Source organism: Sus scrofa, chromosome 13, assembly GCF_054392235.1.
Source record: "Sus scrofa isolate SSC_HxYL_T2T_F1_AM1 chromosome 13, Sscrofa_HxYL_maternal_Yorkshire_Landrace_v2.0, whole genome shotgun sequence".
NCBI classification, from domain to species: Eukaryota; Metazoa; Chordata; class Mammalia; order Artiodactyla; family Suidae; genus Sus; species Sus scrofa.
This window is the reverse complement of record NC_139395.1, coordinates 148,005,521-148,025,963: the sequence shown is the minus strand read 5'-3', so window position 1 is coordinate 148,025,963 and position 20,443 is coordinate 148,005,521. Positions and strand designations below refer to the sequence as shown.

At 41.7% G+C, this 20,443-nt stretch overlaps 1 protein-coding gene across 8 annotated transcripts in view; it reads left to right on the top strand.

Annotated features, from left to right (window-relative positions):
* The first annotated feature begins 629 nt into the window (after positions 1 to 629).
* Positions 630 to 20,443, top strand: part of SENP5 (SUMO specific peptidase 5) — an 81,123-nt gene continuing 61,309 nt past the window's right edge. For 4 of the 8 annotated variants that reach the window (XR_014824583.1, XR_014824581.1, XM_084990787.1 and 1 more), the window contains exon 1: positions 630 to 802. The gene's annotated coding sequence lies outside the window, so the exon portion shown is untranslated. Of the gene's footprint in view, positions 803 to 1,089; positions 1,229 to 12,161; positions 12,274 to 20,443 lie in introns of those variants that run through there. The other 4 variants (XR_014824582.1, XM_084990788.1, XM_005670099.4 and 1 more) reach the window with 2 other exon arrangements.

The following is a 20,443-nucleotide window of genomic DNA, read 5'->3' as shown; positions in this document are numbered from 1 at the left end:
AGAATAGTAAGTTTTTTGAACAGACTTACTAAACACTTGTAGGCCAGTCACGATTCAGTGGCGGCTGGGGCTACAAGGGCGAATAAGTCCGAGCTTTGCCCTCCAAGAGAAGTGTTCTGAGTTGAGGAGAGGCGGGGCAGAGGCAAAGAGGCACATCACAATGCGAAGAGGAAAGATCACCAAGGGAAAACGGAGAAGAAAAACCTGGGGCAGGCCTCAAAGTGCATTCTGAGCAGGAAAGTGGTCCCCTGCTTTTGGCAAAAAAGTATTAGCGGAGGGAGGCACCATTATAGTAACTGTGGTCTGCCTTAGCCCTTTGGAAGTTAAAAACTTGGCAGCAGACTGAACAGAAGTCTCAAACCCGCTTTACAATTTCCAGATCGCAGTTTCTACAGTCCTCACGCGCTGGGAGGGAGGCGCGGGGTTGGGGAGCGAGCTCGGATCTCAGTCACTAGCAGAGGAGAGCTGCCGAAAGACATCGCAGGAGGGCTGTGCGCCGCCGGAAGCAGTCGGAAGGCGGAGCCACGCCCCCAGCGCCAAGCCCCCACTCGCTCCCCGCCCCCTGCACGCGGCGCGGGCGGGGCTGAGGCGGAAGGGCACAGCAGGAGGTGACGATGTAAGTGAGCGCCGGCGTCGCGGCTGCAGCTCCAGAGGAAGCTCGGCGGCTGTGGCCGCTGTGAGCAGGCCGGGCACCTCCTGGCTGACGGGGCTTCCCCTAAAGCCGGCGAAGGCGGGGCCACAGTCGGAGCCGCCGCAGTATCTGGACCTACGGCGGAGCAAGTGCCGGCAGCGAGGGACGTAGGTAAGGTGGTGCGTGGGTGTCAAATCAGCTAATGACTTACCGACCAGGTTTGCTGGCCATTCCCGCGCCAGTGCGCGCCAGCTCAGCATCCCGGCCTGGAGGCCTCGAGCTCTGTTCTTCACCCACTGCCGAACCAGAGGCAGCGGATTTCTCACTGGGCTTGCCGTGCCTTTCTGGGGGTGGGGAAGGAGCTCGTCTCGAGAGACTGCTACCCTCCTCGCTTCCTCTCCAGTCCAAGGTGTACCGCGCAGAAGCGGAGAGAGCTTAGCGCCCCCGAACGCTCCTGTAGCCGGGGGAAGAAGCTTTGAGAGGAAGAGCTGCTGATGGAGGCTCCTGCCGTCCTGGGTTTTATTTGTTCGGACACTTCTGCTTCCTTCCTGCTTTTGGTTCCTTCCTTCTTACTCTTGGGACCCTGTTAGTGAACCGGTATGGCACAATTGAATGTTTGGGTGGTGGGAAACCTGCTTTTCCATTCTGTTTATACTGGGCAATATCAGCCCTCGTTCCACTGTACGACCACTCTTTGGGAGGACGAGGGGTCCGGAGAGGATGTTAGGAGATAAGGGTTTTGGACTTGGAAGCAGAAGAGCGGAGTTGAAATCCTGGCCTGCCATTTGGTAGTGGTTTTAATCTCGTATAGACCTTTTTAATCCATGTAGTATGGAACTTTCTTATACCTGTATAAATTAGTTGGGAGAATTAAATGAAGAAAGCAGAAGGTTAATCATGAAATATGTTGGGAGTCAGGTTAAACTCAGTTTAAGAATAACGAGCACATTTAGTGGTAGGTTCTTAATTATGTCTTTTACCCAGAGTAACTAAGCTTGGTATGGTGAAGGATACTGGACGAGACACCAGGATCTTGTGTGATTAAAACCTAACTGCAGTCTCTGCTTTGGATTGGGCAGCATTAGAAAGAAATCAGTTTCTCCTGGTGATCCAGCTGTCTCATACTTCTTGATAGCACACTATTGGTATGTAAGGTGTGACCTAACTCAGTTTTACTCCTTTCTCAACATAGCTGGTAGGCCCTTTCTAGGAGAAAAGCTGGGAGGAGCGTCATTCACACCTTGGCCCACTTTAGAAGGAATTTTCATTTTTTGAGGACTCCTCCCTCTGCCTTTAAGACATTTCTTCATGATGATTGAACATGTGCAGAGAGTAAATAGGAACTTGAATTCTCTGAGTGGCTGGACATTACAACTCTAAATTAATCTGAGGGGATAACCTTTCTATTAGTGAGAGAAAAACATTGGTTTCTCTGAGGTTTAATAGACCTTAAGTTAGAGAAGTGTTTGGGGAGGAGGAAAGGAAGATGCAGTCAGTGACTTGTGGGAGTTGAACCTGTTCTTAAAATTGCTTAGTCAGATAAATTAAGGATACTTGCCTTTCCTCATTGGAACATGATTACGCTCAGTGGAGCATGATGAAGCGCAGTCTTCATTCAGTTCCTTTGACACAATTTGGAATTTTAAGTCATGGATATGGAAGAGACCTTGAGGGTCATCTAATTCAGTGGTTCTAAAACCTGGAGGGGCATCAAAATCAGTTGGGGAGTTAAAACCTCAGGTGCTCAAACACTACCTTAATAGATCTGAAATGGGACCTAGGTATTTGTGGTTTTTAAAAAGCTTTTCAGGTGATACTCATGGTTTGAAAAGGCAGGTGTAGATCATATTTTATTAACACAGAGATATGTGTTAGATGAAGCATCGTGCCCAAGTAGTTTATTACCTTCTATGCCTTCCTAATTTTTTCAAATTTCATTTCATTTTATATTGGAGTGTAGCTCACTTAACATTGTTGTGTTAGTTTTGGGTGTACAGTGAAGTGAGTTAGTTACACATATATCGATTCTTTTCAGATCCTTTTCCCATGTAGGTTATCACAGAATATTGAGTAGAGTTCCCTGTGCTATACAGTAGATCCTTGTTGATTATCTGTTTTATTTAATAGTGTATATATCTTACTCCCAAACTCCTAATTTATCCCTCCCCTCACCCCCTGATCTTTCTCCTTTGGTAACTATAAGTTTGTTTTCAGAGTCTGTGAGTCTTTTTCTGTTTTGTAAATAAGTTCATTTATATCATTTTTTTCTTTTTGGGGGGGGAGCTGCACCTGTGACATACGGAAGTTACTAGGCCAGGGATCAAACCCATGCCGCCACCTGTGGGAATCCTAAACTGGTTGTGCCACAGTGGGAGCTTACATTTTTTAAAGATTCCACATATAGGTGATAGATGATATTTGTCCTTGTCTGACATACTTCACTTATTATGATAATCTTTAGGTCCATACATATTGCTGCAAATGGCATTATTTCATTTTTTATGGCTGAGTAATATTCCATTGTGTATATGTTCCACATCTGCTTTATCCATTCAGTGGACATTTAGGCTGCTTCTAAGTCTTGGATATTGTGAATAGTGTTGCAGTGAATGCTGGAAAACATGTATCTTTTCAAATTGTAGTTTTGTCAGAGTATATGCCAAGGAATGGGATTGCTGAATTATATGGTAACCCTATTACAAGTTTTTTAAGGAACCTCTATACTGCTCTCCATAGTAGTGGTACCAATTTACATTCCCACCAACAGTGTAGGAGGATTCCCTTTTCTCCACACCCTCTCCTGCATTTATTGTATGTAGACTTTTTGATGATGGTCATTCTCTCTGGTGTGAGGTGATAACACGTTGTAGTTTTGATTTGTGTTCTCTCATTAGTGATGTTAAGCATCTTTTCATGTGACTTTTGACCATCTGTATGTCGTCTTTGGAGAAATGTCTATTTAGATCTTCTGGCCTTTTTTTTTTTTGGCTCCACCTGTGGTGTATGGAATTTCCCAGGCCAAATACTGAATCTAAGCCGCAGCTGCAACCTGCACTACAATGTGGCAATGTTGGATCCTTAACCCACTGTGCCAGTCTGGAGATCAATCCTGCACTGCCATGAGCCAACATCAGATCCCCGCATCTGTGACCTGCACAACAGCCCACTGCAACGCCAGATCCTTAACCCACTAAGTGAGGCCTGGGATAGAATCCTTTTCCTCATGGCTACTAGGAGTTCATTACCACTGAGCCATGACAGGAACTGCTGTACACTTAAATTATGTCATTTTCACATTTTTGGAGACATCTTAGAGCCTTCTGACCTCTTCCTTCTGGATTGGTGAATGTCTAGGCCTAAGGCACAGTTGTCACTCTGTTACCATTTTCTTCAGTATTCCTCTTGCTTGTCTCTTGTTTTAGATCTCATTTTCTGGATCTCGTATTCTTTCTTTTTTTTTTTTTTTGGTCTTTTTGCCATTTCTTGGGCCGCTCCTGCGGCATATGGAGGTTCTCAGGCTAGGGGTCGAATTGGAGCTGTAGCCCCCAGCCCACGCCAGAGCCACAGCAACACGGGATCCGAGCCGCGTCTGCAACCTACAACACAGCTCACGGCAACGCCGGATCGTTAACCCACTGAGCAAGGGCAGGGACTGAACCCGCAACCTCATGGTTCCTAATTGGATTCGTTAACCACTGTGCCACGACGGGAACTCCTCGTATTCTTTCTTAAATTACTTCTTCATTTTATCAGAGTACTTCCTGGTGTGTCCCCCTGAGAAAAGGATGCACGGAGGTATATATTTAGATAAACTGGTTTTCTATCCTCAGTTTTGATTGATAATTTGGCTAGATCTAAAATTCTGTGTTGGGGGAGTTCATGTTGTGGATAAATGGGTTAAGAAACCACCTGGTATCCATGAGGATATGGGTTTGATCCCTGGCCTAGCTCAGTGGGTTAAGGATCTGGTGTTCCCTTGAGGTATGGTGTAGGTCTCAGACATGGATCAGATTGAGCATTGCTATTACTGTGGTGTAGGCTGGTAGCTTCAGCTCCAATTTGACCCCTGGCCTGGGAACTTCCAGATACTGCAGGTGTGGCCCTAAAAAAAAAAAAAAGGAAGAAAAAAATTTTATGTTGAAAGTAATTTTCCCTAAGAACTTTGAAAGCATTAATATATTTTCTTTTAGTTTCCAATCTTGGTGTTAAAAATAAGTCTGTTGCCACTTTTATTTCTAATTTTATTTGTGTGTATATATATAAGTATATAAAACATTAATATTGTATATAGATTGTATACAATATATTTATAACTTAAAATATATTTATATAAACATATTTTACATATAAATGTTTTTGTATACTTTGTTTTATATATATATATGATAATATGCTCTTTTGTCATTACCTGCCCATCCCTACCTCCTCCCTGAAGCTTATACATGTTTTCCCCCCAATATTCTAAATTTCATAATTGATACAAGTTGCTTTGAGTCTGTTTTCATTCAGTAGTAGGTCCTTTCCATGTATAAAGTCATGTCCTTTAATTCTGAGAACTTAATTGAATCATATATTTGATACCTCCTTCTTCCTGTACTTAGTTTATCTTTCTGAAACTTTTATTTGGATATTTAATCTTCTGACCTAATCCTTTATTTTTCTTACCTTTCTCCATTGTTTGCTTTTTTGGCCATCCCACAGCAAAAAGGACGTTCTGGGCCAGGGATCAGATCCAAGCCACAGTTGTGACCTGTGCCGCATCCTTTAACTCACTTTGCCGAGCAGGGATTGAATCTGTGTCCTGGCATTGCAGAGACACTGTTGATCTTGTTGTGCCACAGCAGGAACTCTTCTCCATTATTTTCTTTTCTTTTTTTTTTTTCCTTTCAAACATGAAATTTAATATAAATATCAAGTCTCCTTGTAGGTCTTTCTTTTCCCCCTCCCTCTGACAAATACTCAAAGTTAAAAAACTGGCCAGGGTTAGAGAAGAGTAACTGGCAGAGCTGTTCCAACACAAACTCACAGGTCTTCTCACAGAGTCCAGGGCTTGATTATTTAAAACTGGTGAAAGGGTATTCTCAGAATGATTCCAACTTGATTAGGGATTATGACTATCATACAAATTCAACCTTCTTGTAACTTAAAAGAAAGGCCAATGAGGCACCAACTCAAACTCTGATGACAACTTGTTTCAATTCAATTCAACATTCAATTGCTTACAGGGCAGAAGACCTAACACTGAGGAGCAGAGCACTTCTGTAGCCCCTAAGGTTAAGAAGGGCATTCAACACAGAGGGGGTCTCTGATAATTCATGAAATGCATTCTGAAGTCATCCAGAATGGAGGCGGCAATCTGCTGTGCTTGGGGGTCTGCCTCATCCATTATTTTCAATCTCTGTTCTTTTATGCTCTTTTCTAGGGGATGTCCTCAAATTTTTAAATGTTTAAGAAGAATTTTTATTTTCAATTTTATTTTTTTAAGATTTTAATTTTTTATTATAGTTGATTTATAATGTTCTGTCAATTTCTGCTTTCAGCAGAGTGACCCAGTCATATATATAGTATATACATTCTTTTTCTCACATTATTCTCCATCATGTTCTATGAGTGACAAGATATAGTTCCCTACAGCAGGATCACATTGCTTATCCACTCCAAATGCAATAGTTTGCATCTGCTAACCCCAAACGCCCAACTTTTCACTTTGAAATAACTTCACATTTACCAAATATTTTTAAATTCAATGAATTTTATTATGTTTATGTTGTACAACCATCGTCACAACCTAATTTTACAACATTTCTATCCCAAACTACCAGCCCATCCCTCCCCACCAACCTGTCTCCATTGGTAACCATAAATTTTTTAAAGTCTGTGAGTCAGTATCTGTTCTGCAAATAAGTTCATTGTATCCTTTTTTTAGATTCCACATATAAATGATAGCATATGATGACTGTGTCTCACTGTCTAACTTCACTTAGCGTGATAATTTCTAGGTCCACCCATGTTGCTGTAAGTGCCGTTATTTCATTGCTTTTTAAGGCTGAGCAATACTCCATTGTGTCTATGTACCATATCTTTATCCACTCCTCATTATCCCTCCTAAATGGACATTTAGGTTTCTTCTTGTCTTGCTATTGCACATAATGCTGCAATGAACACTAGGGTACATGTATCTTTTCAAGTCATAGTTTTCTCCTGATAGATGCCCAGGAGTGGGATTGCTGAATCATAGGGCAATTCTATTTTCAGTGGTTTGTTTTTTGTTTTTGTCTTTTTAGGGCCACACCCATGGCATATTGAGGTTCCCAGACTAGGGGTCGAATTGGAGCTATAGCTGCTGGCCTACGCCATAACCACAGCAGTGCCGGATCTGAGCTGCATCTGCGACCTGCGCCACAGCTCATGGCAACGCCGGATCCATAACCCACTGGGGGAGGCCAGAGATCGAACCTGCAACCTCATGGTTCCTAGTCGGATTCGTTAACCACTGAGCCACAATGGAAACTCCTATCATCATTACTTTAGTAGGTGGATCTGAGAAGATAGCGCTGTGGTTTATGTCAGAGAGTGTTTTGGCCTATGTTTTCCTCTAAGAGTTTTATGGTATCTGCTCTTACATGTAGGTCTTTAATCCATTTTGAGTTTATTTTTGTGTGTGGTGTTGGGAAGTGTTCTAATTTCATTCTTTTACATGTAGCTGTCCAGTTTTCCCAGCACCACTTATTGAAGGGACAGTCTTTTCTCCATTGTATTTTTTTCACCTCCTTTGTCATAGATTAGTTGACCTTAGGTATATGGGTTTAAATCTGGACTTTCGTACTGTTCCATTGATCTATATTTCTGTTTTTGTGCCAGGACCATGTTGTTTTGATGACTGTAGCTTTGTAATATAGTCTGAAGTAGGGAGCCTAATTTCTCCAGCTACATTTTTCTTTGCTTTCTTTTTCTTCTCCTCCCCCCCCCTTTTTTTTTTTTTTTTTTTTTTTTTGTCTTTTTAGGGCTGTACTTGTGGCGTATGGAGGTTCCCAGGCTAAGGGTTGAATCAGAGCTGTAGCCACTGGCCTACACTACAGCCACAGTAAGCCAGATCCAAGCTGCATCTGTGACTACACCACAGCTCACAGCAATGCCACATCCTTACCCACTGAGTGAGGCCAGGAATAGAACATGTGTCCTCATGGATACTAGTCAAATTCATTCCCACTGAGCCATGGTGGGAGCTCCCTCCCGCTTGATTTTTCTTTCACAGGATTGCCTTGGCTATTCTAGGCCTTTTGTGCTTCCAAACAAACTTTAAAGTATTTTGTTTTAGTTGTGTGAAAAATGACCTTGGTAATTTGATAGGGATTGCATGGAATCTGTAGATTGCCTTGGGTAGTACCCACACCATATGGAAGTTCCCAGGCTAGGGATCAAATCAGAGCTACAGCTGGTGGCCTATACCACACAACACCAGATCCGAGCCGCATCTGCAACCTACACCATAGCTCACGGCAATGCCAGATCTTTAACCCACTGAGTGAGGCTGGGGATAGGACCTGCATCCTCATGAATCCTAGTTGAATTCTTTATCTTCTGAGCCATGAAAGGAACTCCCTCGGTGTTGGATTTTGTCAAAAGTTTTTGCTGCATTTATTGAGAGAACATATGATTTTTATTCTTCAGTTTGTTAATGTGGTGCATCACACTGATTGATTTGTAGATATTGCATTCCAGGGATAAATCCCACTTGATCATGGTGTATGATCCTTTTAATGTATTCCTGGATTTGGTTTGCTAGGATTTTTGTATCTCTGTTCATCACTGATACTGATACTGGTCTGCAATTTTCTTTTTTTGTGGTATCTTTGTCTGGTTTTGGTATCAGGGTGACGGTGGCCGCATAGAATGCATTTAGGAGTGTTCCTTCCCCTGAAATTTTTTGGAATAGTTTCAGAAGCATAGGTGCTAACTCTTCCCTAAATTTTCTGTAGTATTCACCTGTGAGGCCATCTGGTCCTAGACTTGTGTGTGTTGGAAGTTTTAAAATCACAGTTTCAATTTCAGTACATGTGATTGGTCCATCATTTTTTCTATTTCATCTTAGTTTAGTCTTGGAAGATTGTACTTTTTAAGAATTTGTCCACTTCTTCTAGGTTGTCCATTTTATTGGCATGTGGTTGTTTGTAGTAGTCTCTTATGATCCTTTGTATTTCTGTGATGTCCATTGGAATGTCTCCTTTTTCATTTGTAATACTATTGATTTGGGTCCTCTTTTTTCCTTGATGAGCCTGGCTAAGGGTTTATCAATTTTGTTGATCTTTTGTTTTCTTTCCTTTTTTTTTGCTTTTTTTTTTTTAGGACCACACCTACGGCATGTGGAGGTTCCCAGGCTAGGGGTCAAATTGGAGCTGTAGCTGCCAGCCTTAGCCACAGCCACAGCAAAGTGGGATCTGAGCCATGTCTGTGACCTATACCACACAGCTCATGGCAATGCCAGCTCCTTAACCCACTGAGTGAGACCAGGGTTATCAGTCAGATTCGTTTCTGCTGTGCCAATTTTGTTGATCTTCTCAAAAAACCAGCTTTTAGTTTCATTGATCTTTTCTATGGTTTTCTTCAATTTCTCTTTCATTGATTTCTACTCTGATCTTTATGATCTCTTTCCTTCTGCTAACTTTGAGCTTTGTCTGTTCTTCTTTCTCTAGTTGCTTTAGGTGTAAATTTAGGTTGTTTATTTGAGATTTTTCTTGTTTCCTGAGGTAGGGTTGTATTGCTATAAACTTGCCTTTTAGAACTGCTTTTGCTGCATCCTGTAGGTTTTGGATTGTTTTGTCTTTGTTGTCATTTGCTTCTAGGTATTGTTTTAATTTTCTCTTTGACTTTTTTTCAGTGATCCATTGGTTGTGTAGTAGCATGTTGTTTAGTCTCCATGTGTTTGTGTTTTTTTGCAGTTTTTTCCTTGTTGTTGATTTCTGGTCTTGGTGTGGTTGGAAAAGATGCTTGATGTGATTTCAATTTTCTTAAATTTACTGAGGCTTGATTTGTGGCCCAGCAAGTAATCTATCCTAGATAATGTTCCATGTGCACTTGAAAAGAATGTGTATTCTGCATTTGGATGGAATATTCTATAAATATCTACTAAATCTGTCTGGTCTAACAGATCTTTTAAGGCCTGTATTTCCTTGTTGATTTTCTGTCTGAATGATCTGTCCATTGCTGTAAGTGGGGTATTAAGGTCCTCCACTATTATTGTGTTATTCTTGATTTGTCCTTTTAAGGTTGTTAGCAATTGCCTTATATATTGAGGTGATCCTATGTTGCATGCATATATATTTACAATTGTTATATCTTTTTCTTGAATTGATACTTTGATCCTTTGTAATGTGCTTCTTTGTCTCTTATAATATGGTTTACTTTAAGGTCTGTTTTGTCTAATATGAGTATTGCTACTCCAGCTTTCTTTTGATTTCTGTTTGCATGGAATATTGTCTTCCATCCTCTCTCTCTCTATATATATATATATATATGTGTGTGTGTGTGTGTATTTTTTTGCTTTTTAGGGCCTCACCCAAGATATATGGAAGTTCCCAGGCTAGAGGTCAAATCAGAGCTACAGCTGCCAGCCTAGGCCGCAGGAACGCAGGATCTGAGCTGCGTCTGCAACCTACTCCACAGTTCACGGCAACACCGCATCCTTAACTGACTGAAGCCAGGGATTGACCCTGCATCCTCATGGATCCTAGTCTGGTTTGTTAATCGCTGAGCCAAGGGAACTCCCCATCCTCTCACTTTGAATTTGTGTGTGTCCCTAGAACCATTGAAGACAGCATATATAAGGGTCTTGTTTTTATATCCATTCAGCCAGTCTATGTCTTTTGGTTGAGGCATTTAGTCCATTTACATTTAAGTAATTATTGGTATGATTGATATTTATGTTCTTATTGCCATTTTTATTAATTGTTTTGGATTTTGTTTTTTGTTGGTCTTTTTTCTTTCCTTCTCTTCACTTGTGGTTTGATGACTATCTTTAATGTTGTGTTTGGATTGCTTTTTCTTATTTGTGTATCTATAGTAGATTTTTTTTTTGTTTGTTTTTGGTCTTTTTAGGACTACACCCATGGCATATGGAAGTTCCCAGGCTAGGGGTCAAATTGGAGCTGCAGCTGCCAATCTACGCTACAGCCACACCAGATCTGAGCCACGTCTGCAACCTACACCACAGCTCCACAGCAATGCTAGATCTTTAATCCACTGAGCAAGGCCAGGGATCGAACCTATGTCCTCGTGGATACTGGTTGAATTCATTCCCACAGCCATGATGAGAACCCCCTCTATTGTAGATGTTTGTTTGCAGTTACCATACAGTTTTGATATAGGAGTTTATATATATACAAGATTGTTTTAAGTTGTTGATCTCTTAATTTCACATGCATCTCCATTATCCTGTGTTTGTACTCTCCTCATGATTTCTGGGTTTGGTGTGTGGATATTTGTGTATGGATGGTTTTTTACCTTTATTATATATGTATACCTTTACTGGTGAGCCTTGTCATTTGTAATATTTTTGTTTCCAGTTTGCCTTTTTCTTTTCCACCTGGAGAATTTCCTTTAGTATTTGTTGTAAACCTGGTGGTTTAGTGGTGCTGAATTCTCTTAGCTTTTGCATGTCTGTAAAACTTTTTATTTCTCCTTCAAATATGAATGAGAGCCTTGCTGGTTGGAGGTTTTTTTCTTTTTGTCATTTTAAGTATATCATGCCACTCCCTTCTGGCTTGCAGAGTTTTTGCTAAAAAATGAGCCGTGGTTTCCTTGTATGTTATTTGTTTCCTGTCCCTAGCTGCTTTCAGTATTTTCTCTTTAAGTTTGGTCATTTCGCTTCATATGTATCTTGGGGTGTTCCTCCTTGGGTTTATTTTATGTGGTATTTTATATTTTATATGGTATTTTATATTTTATATGGTTGGGCTTCCTGGATATGAATGAGTGAGCCCTTCCCTGTGTTAGGGAAGTTTTCGCTTATTATCTTTTCAGATATTTTCTCTGGCCCTTGCTCTGTGTCTTCTCACTTCTCTTCTCTTTCTGCCACCCCTATAATATGGATATTGGTGCATTTAATATTGTTCTAGAGTTCCCTTAGACTGTCTTCATTTCTTTTCCATCTTTTTTTCTCTTTTCACATCAGCGTGATTTCCACCAGCATGTCTTCCATCTCACTTGTTTGTTCTGCCTCCTGTATTTTGCTGTTGGTTCCTTCTAGTGAATTTATTTCAGTTATTGTATTTTGCATTTCTGCTTGCCTAATTTTTAAATCTTCTATTTCTTGGTTCAGTGTTTCTTGTAATTTATCAATCTTTGCCTCCAGTCTGATTCCAAAATCTTGAATCATATTTACTATCATTAGTCTAAAGTCTTTTTCATGGAGATTGATAGTCTCCAGATCACTAAGCTGTTTTTCTGGATTTTCTTCTTGTTCTTTTATCCAAGTCATAATAATTTGCCTTTTCACTTTGTATAGATTTTTAGTGTGGTCTCCTTTTTGCAGACAATAAGGTGGTAGCCTCTCTTGCTTCTGATGTCTGACCCCCTTGTGGCTGAAGTTGGTATGGGGGCTTGCTGCAAGCTTGCTGATGAAAGGAACTGGTGCCTGGCCACTGGTAGGTGGAGCTGATTCTTATCCCTCTGGTGGGTGGGACTTTTTCTCTGGGTGGGATTAGAGGTGACTGTGTGCCTGGGTTGGGGGGGTTCTCTAGGCAGGCTCTTTGCTGATGGGTGGGCCTGTGTTCCCACCCTGTTTGCTGTCTGGCATGGGGCTTCTCAGCCCTGATGGGTAGGGCCAGATTTTTCCATAATGTCAGCCTATAGAAGGGTTCATGCTGATGATTATTCCCAAGATCTTTGCCTCCACTGTCCTTCTCCCAGAAAGAACAACAGTCACCCCCTGTTTTCCCAGGAGATCCTTCAAGAACCACAGGCAGGTTTGACCCAGATTCCAGTGGAGTTTCTGCTTTGCCCTGAGACCCAGTACACATGAAAGTTGTTTGTGCCTTTTTGAGTGGAGGCTGTATTTCCCCCAGTCCCATGAAGCTCCTATGCACAAGCCCCTGGCCCTCAATGCCAAGTGTTCCAGGGGCTTCTCCTCCCAATCCCACCTGACACGGGGCTCAGAACTCTCACTCCCGTAGGTGAGCCTCTGTGATGTAGTTACTTTCCAGTCTGTGGGCCGCCCACCTGGTGGGTATGGGGTTGTTTATACAGCATAATCACCGCTCCTACCATCTCCATGTGGCCTCTTCTTTGTATTTTGGAGTAATATATCTTTTTTGATAGTTTCCATTGTATTTTGTTGACAGTTGTTCAGCAGTTGGTTGTAATTTTGTTTTTCATGAGAGAAGGTGAGCTCCAGTCCTTCTACTTTGCCATCTTAAACCCATCTCTCGACCCCTCAAAATTTTTAAATTTCATATACACTTCACCCAGATTTCCCTCACTGTTATGTTACTGTAGTTTATTATCAAAACCAGAATATAGAGTTCCCATCATGGCTCAGTGGAAATGAACCTGACTAGTATCCATGAAGACGCAGATTTAGTCCTTGGTCTTGCTCAATGGGTTAAGGATCTGGCATTGCGTAAGCTGTGGTATAGGTCGCAGATGCGCTCCCATCTGGTGTTGCTGTCACTATGGCATAAGCCAGCAGCTGTAGCTCTGATTCAACCCTTAGCCTGGGAACCTTCATATGCCATAGGTGTGGCCGTGAAACAAACAAAAACAGAAAATTAGGATAATAAGATAATACTGTTTTGTTTGTTTGTTTTTTGTTTTTGTCTTTTTGCCTTTTCTAGGGCTGCTCCTATGGCATATGGAGGTTCCCATGCTAGGGGTTGAACTGGAGCTATAGCCACTGGCCTATGCCAGAGCCACAGCAACACGAGATCTGAGCTGCATCTGTGACTTACACCACAGCTCACAGCAACGCCAGACCCCTAACCCACCAAGCAAGGCCAGGATCGAACCTGCAACCTCATGGTTCCTAGTCGGATTTGTTAACCACTGAGCCATGACGGGAACTCCAATATTGTTAACTGATATATAAGCCTTATTTATTAATTTGAAATTCTCTGTAAGGAAGAACTGTTCCTTATCCTCACTGATTTATTTAATCATTTATATCACAGTGGACTCAGGATGCTTGTTTTATTCTTGAGTTATAATCCATTACTGTCATATATTAAGTTACACAGGTGCTTTGTCTTTTGTAAGTGCCTTCAGTTTGGCTTCTGGGTCCTTTTGACACATTTTTTAAAGTACTTGTTTACTTTCTGGCACTACAGTGATATTCCAGGCTCATCTTCTATTTCTTCTGCCCCAGCCCTGGAGTCAGACATTTCTTTTAAAGTAGAGCATGATACTTATTTTATTTTTTAGCTGCACACGCAGAAGTTCCCTGGCCAGGGGTGGAACCCATGCCACATTAGCCATCCGAGCCACAGGAGTAACAACACTGGATCCGTAACCTACTAGGCCACCAGGGAACTCCGAGAATGATATTTAGAAACCAAGATCTGGGTGTTAGTGGTGCTCATTGCTACCTGATGTAATTGCTTCTAGGCCCTCTAAGCAGACAGAGCTAGGAGTAAATATATGAGTATATGCACCACTAGATCTGTGTGTTTGTATATAAAACACATCATGAGTTCATATAGTACCTCTGGTTTTAGTCTCTCACTGCAGATTTAAAACCTTTGAATGAAAAAGCCTTCTTTTTCATTATCTGTAACTTCTTTCACCAGTAGTATAAAACCTAGCTGTAATTATCTATAGCATATTTACTTATTTGCTCAATTTTTGAACACTTAGAAAGTAGTTTCAGAATTAACTCATTCCTCTGTGAAAAACATTTGATAATTAAAGAATAAGATTAGTATACAATCATTTTGCTTCTAGATATGTACAGCCAAAATAATATTTTCCAAAGTTACTTTGGCTAATTCTTTTCTGCCCTACTCCTTTTAATGTGGTTGTGTTACTTGTTTGTAATATTTGTAGGTTCATTTTTTATTGTTTTTATTAAATTTTAATTATTTGTATATGTTTAAAGTACATGAAGCATAAACATAGTCCTAAAAGTCAGAACTTTATAGAAAGGATATTCTGAGAAGTGCCTATCCCCTCTCATCCTGTCTACATTGTCCTATTCCTCATTGTTTTCATTCCATTCCCCTCTACCATGTGTTGCAGGTAACTATTCTCATTAGTTTCTGGCTTATCCTTCCTGTGTTTTGCTTTTTATATTAATTTATTTTACGGGGGACAAAAAGAAAGATACATATGTATTTTCTTATTTTTTTCTCTTATGAAAGGTTGCCATATATAGTAAAGAATTTAACCTTACACAAAACTAAAGCCTTCCTTTGGCTTTTAGATGGACACAAGCCACCATCAAAACGGAATGTCTTATCTGGTTGGAGTGTCTTTATTTGCCTGGTGGCCTTGGGTCACGGATAGTCTTAACAACATGATTTAGGGTGATGACTTTGATATCAGTGGATTTCCAGAGAGGCTGAAGACTGAGCTCAACCATGTGGGCAGTCAGTTATGCCTACAAACATCAATAAAAACTCGACATCCAGGCTCTGGTGTGCTTCCCTGGCTGGCGGTGGTTATCACATTGTCACACATTGGTACTGGGAGAGTAATGCTGTCTTAGCTCCATGGGAGAGGACAACTGAAAGCTCCTTGTTTGTTACTTCTCCTGGACTCTGCACTGTGTAGTTCTCCACTTGGATGATTTAATCCTTGTTCTTCAGCTGTAATTAGTCATAACTATTTTTTTTTTTTTTTTTTTTTGTCTTTTAGGGCCACACCCATGGCATATGGAGGTTCCCAGGCTAGGGGTCCAATCAGAGCTGTAGCCTCTGGCCTACACCACAGCCACAGCAGAGGGATCTGAGCTGCGTCTGCAGCCTACACCACAGGTCTCAGCAATGCCAGATCCTCAACCCACTGAGTGAGGCCAGGGATTGAACCTGCATCCTCATGGATACTTGTTGGGTTCGTTAACCATTGAGCCACGACGGGAACTCCAGTCATAACTATTAATTTAACAGTTTTCAGTGAGTTCTGTGCATCCTCCTGACAAGTGATCAGACCTGAGGGTGGTTTTGGAAACTCCTCAGGCTTGGTGGTGGTTGTCATAAGCGAGGGTGGTCTCATATGGCCTGTTCTAACTGTACACTTGGCTATACTATTTCAGTGGCATACCAGTGATACTCATTTGAACTTTGCTTTTTTTTTTTTTTTTTTGTCTTTTTGCTAATTCTTTGGGCCGCTCCCTCGGCATATGGAGGTTCCCAGGCTAGGGGTCGAATTGGAGCTGCAGCTGCCAGCCTACGCCAGAGCCACAGCAACGCAGGATCCGAGCCGCGTCTGCAACCTACACCACAGCTCACGGCAATGCCGGATCGTTAACCCACTGAGCAAGGGCAGGGACCGAACCCGCAACCTTCCTAGTCGGATTCGCTAACCACTGTGCCACGACGGGAACTCCTGTTACAGCTTCATTCATTGTGTGGGTGAACCACAGTTTATGTTACTACTGTCCTCTCTGTATAGCATTTAGGTTGTTTCCAGTATTTTGCATTTATAGACAGTGTTGCAGTGAATAACCTTGTACTATGTATTTTCATTATTAATGGAGGTGTATCTTTAGGTTAAATTCCTAAAATTGGAGTTGCTGGATTAAAAGGTAAATACTTGTATGGTTTTGTAAATATTACCGAATTCCCCTCCAGAATGATCTTTATCAATTTGTATTCCTACCAGCAAAGTATGAAAGTTTTTTTCTCCTGCTAACAGAATATGTTATTCTAACTTTTGCCAGATTATTTTTATAGATGTATAACTGACATGTAACATAATAGTAATTTCAGGTGTACAACATAATGATATGATATTTGTATATATTGTGAAATGATTACCACAATGTCTAGTTATATCTTATCACTATACATAGTCCATTGTCTCCCCCACCATGTTTTTTCTTGTGATGAGGGATTTTTTTTTTTTTTTCTTTTTCTTTTTAGGACCGCATCTGAGACATGTGAGAGTTCCCAGGCCAGGGTTCTAATTGTAGCTGCATCTGCCGGCCTGCACCACAGCCATAGCAGGCAATGCAGGATCCCAGCTTTGTCGGTGACCTACAACACAGCTCATGGCAATGCCAAATCCTTAACCCATTGAGTGGGGCCGGGGTTCGAACCTATGTCCTTTGGATACGTGTTGGTTTTGTTACCCCTGAGCCACAACGGGAACTATGATGAAGGATTTTGAGATTACTCTCTTAGCAACTTTCAAATAATACAGTATTATTAGCTATAGTCACTGTGCTTTACATTACATACCTGTGAATGACTTACTTATTTAATAGAAGTTTATCTTTTTTTCCTGCACCCTTGGCACATGGAAGTTCCTGGGTTAGGGATCAAATCTGAGCCAGAGCTGTGATCTACACCACAGCTGCAGCAATGCCAAATCCTTAACCCAATGTGCTGGCCTAGAGATCAGTCTCCGCATCCCTGCTGCTGCAGAGAAACCATTGAGCCCCATGTGCCACAATGGGAATTCTGACAATTTTTTTCTCTTTTCCTGTTTTAGGGCTGCATCTGTGGCATATGGAAATTCTTGGGCTAGGGGTCGAATTATAGCTGCAGCTGCTGGCCTATGCCACAGCCACAGCAATGCCAGATCTGATCTGTATCTGTGACCTACACTGCAGCTTGGGGCAATGCTGGGGTCCTTAACCCACTGAGTGAGGCCAGGGATCAAACCTGCATCCTCACGGGTACTAATCGGGTTCTTAACCTGCTGGGCCACATTGGTAACGCCATTTAAAAAATTTTTTTTTCCTTTTTGGCCATCCCATGGTATATGGAGTTCCCAGGCCAGGGATCAGATCTGAGCCACAGCTGTGACCTAAGACCAGATCCTTAACCCACGGTGCATTGAACCTGTGTCCCAGCGGTCCCAAGACACCACTAATCCCATGGCACCAGAGCAGGAGCTCCATGACAATTTTTTAATGAGTAAAATTGAACATCTTATGTTTAAGAGCCATTAAAAAATCTCTGAGTTTTCTTCTTATGTCTTTTTCCCAGTTTTCCCTCAGCCTTTTCTTTCCACCTCAATTTAAGATTAAATATTAGTGATAATTTGCCCTTTACTTTCTATTGAGTTTTTCTTTCTTTTTTTTTTCTTTTTTTTTTTTTTTTTGTCTTTTTGCTATTTCTTGGGCCACTCCTGCGGCATATGGAGGTTCCCAGGCTAGGGGTCTAATCAGAGCTGTAGCCACAGGCCTACACCAGAGCCACAGCAACATGGGATCGGAGCCGTGTCTGCAACTTCACCACAGCTCATGGCAACGCCAGATCATTAACCCACTGAGCAAGGGCAGGGACCAAACCTGCAACCTCATGGTTCCTAGTCAGATTCGTTAACCACTGAGCCATGATGGGAACTCCCTAAACGAGATTCTACCCATTAAACAATAACTTCCCTTTCTTCCCTCCTTAGTTTTTAAAAGTTGACTTCCCAAAATAAGCTTTAGTTTTTATCTGTTTGTTTTGGTCTGCCTTTGTTTGTTTGTTTGTTTGTCTTTTTAGGGCCTCACCCACATCATATGAAAGTTTGAAAGTTGTCAGGCTAGGGGTTGAAGTAGAACTGTAGCTGCCGGCCTATACCACAGCCACAGCCATGCCAGATCTGAGCCATGTCTGTGACCTGTACCACAGCTCACGGCAAGGCCAGATCCTTAACCCACTGAACAAGGCCAGGGATTGAACTTGTGTTCTTATGGTTACTAGTCAGGTTCATTACCGCTGAGCCATAACAGGAACTCTTGGTTTGCTTTTTAATCCCTAGAAGTCTGGTGATTCTTAATTATCCTGTCACTTGACCACTAAGAAGTTGCTTGGAAATTCTGAGCATGTGGTGCGACTTGGCAGTGTGGGGTGTGCTGTGGGTCTTGCTGGGCGTTTTTGAGGTAGATCTGTATTTATGTATTTTCTTGTGGATTAAGCACATTCTCCAAAGAAGAATCTTCCAGTCTCCTGCTTGGATGGATAAGACAGACTGCCAAGGTTTAGGGAGGATAAGTGGAAAGTGCTGGGGGTGGGGCGGTGCGTCTTATATTCAGTATATAATTCTATCTTCAAACCGTGCCTGGGATCCCATTGTCTTTAGAATTTCCATTTTTACCCTTTCTGAAGGAGAAACTTCCAGTATTGGGTAGGGGAGGGGCAGTTACCTTCTATGTGGAATTGGGGAGGGATTTGGGGTCGCATTCCTTCTTAAACTTTGAGGTAATTGCTTGGGCCTCTGTCGTTGAGGCATCGCCTAGTATCAGTACCTAATGATCTTTTCTCTTTGAATGATCTATCTCTAACCTCCCTGCTGCTCACCCCCAGAACTGGTTTCCTTCTTGGGGGTACAAACCTTTCTGGGGCCTGAGTGGGCAAAGAGATTGGGGAAGGAATGCATTAAAATGTAAACTAATTCATCCTCCCATTTGTATCTCTGTTCTCAGTTGTACATGATGTGCCTGACTGTTCTTGTTCACCCCTCTGACCCCAAAAGTGAAACTTTGATTATCTGCCATGGTAGGAGAAGGGATCTTGGAGTCTTAACTGCTTCTTATTCCAACTTTCGACCATTCCTTCCCTTCTTGGCGCTCCTTGTACCCTGATCTTCATATGTATTTGCTTCTACTTTGTGAGCTTTTCTGAGGTCCTGTAACTAGCTGCTTGGCTTCCCCTACTGCTGGCTTAGATTTCAGCTCTTTTGGTCTGCCAAGTCTGTTACCATTCATCTGCTTTCATCTTTCAAAAATTTTATTACTCTTGCCTCCTTTTCATTATCTTTGTTCTTGAGAGTTTTTGTCTTTTTAAAAACTCCATTTGTGGTGTTCCTGTCGTGACTCAGTGGTAATGAACACTACTATGGGTTTGATCCCTGGCCTCTCTCAGTGGGTTAAGGATCCAGCATTGCCATAAGCTGTGTTGTAGGTCACAGATGCGGCTTGGATTGGTGTTGTGTGGTTGTGGCACAGGCCAGCAGCTGTAGCTTGGGTTGGACCCCTAGCCTGGGAACTTCCATATCCCATGGGTATGGCCCTAAAAAGACAAAAAAAGAAAACCCAAAAAACTCCATTTCTGTCATCTTAAGGGGATTTGGATAGGAATGGAGTTAAATGTGTGTTCAGTCCTCTTTTTTCCTCCAGAGAAAACTGATGCACAGAAAAGAAAGGTAATATAACTTTTTCTAGTAAGTCCAAATTAGAACGTTGGTTTTTTTGTTTGTTTGTGTTTGGTGCATCCATGGCATGTGTAAGTTCCTAGGGCAGGGATCAAACCTGAGTCGTAGTGTCAATGCTGATAGGATTTTGTGTTTTTTTGATTGATAGGATATTGGTTTTTTGGTCTGGTATTTCTTCTGTTCCACCTACAGTGCCTGGTGCCTTTCTAGGCTAAAGAGCCTTCAGTAATGTTAGATCTTAATAAATCTGAGGGGAAATCTTATTTGTTTTTGACTATCATTTTCACCTACCGTTTGCTTTAAGTGTGTTCCTGGTGTTTATATACACATGTACACACATATACACATATTGGTTCTTTTTCTTTTATTCACTTGAGAGCAGAATCATAATTGGATGAGAGCACCCGATAAAGTCTGGTCTCTGCATAGTCACCCAGAAAGTCTTTTTTTTTTTTTTTTTTTTTAGGGCTGCACCAGTGGCATATGGAAATTCCCCAGGCTAGGGGTTGAATCTGA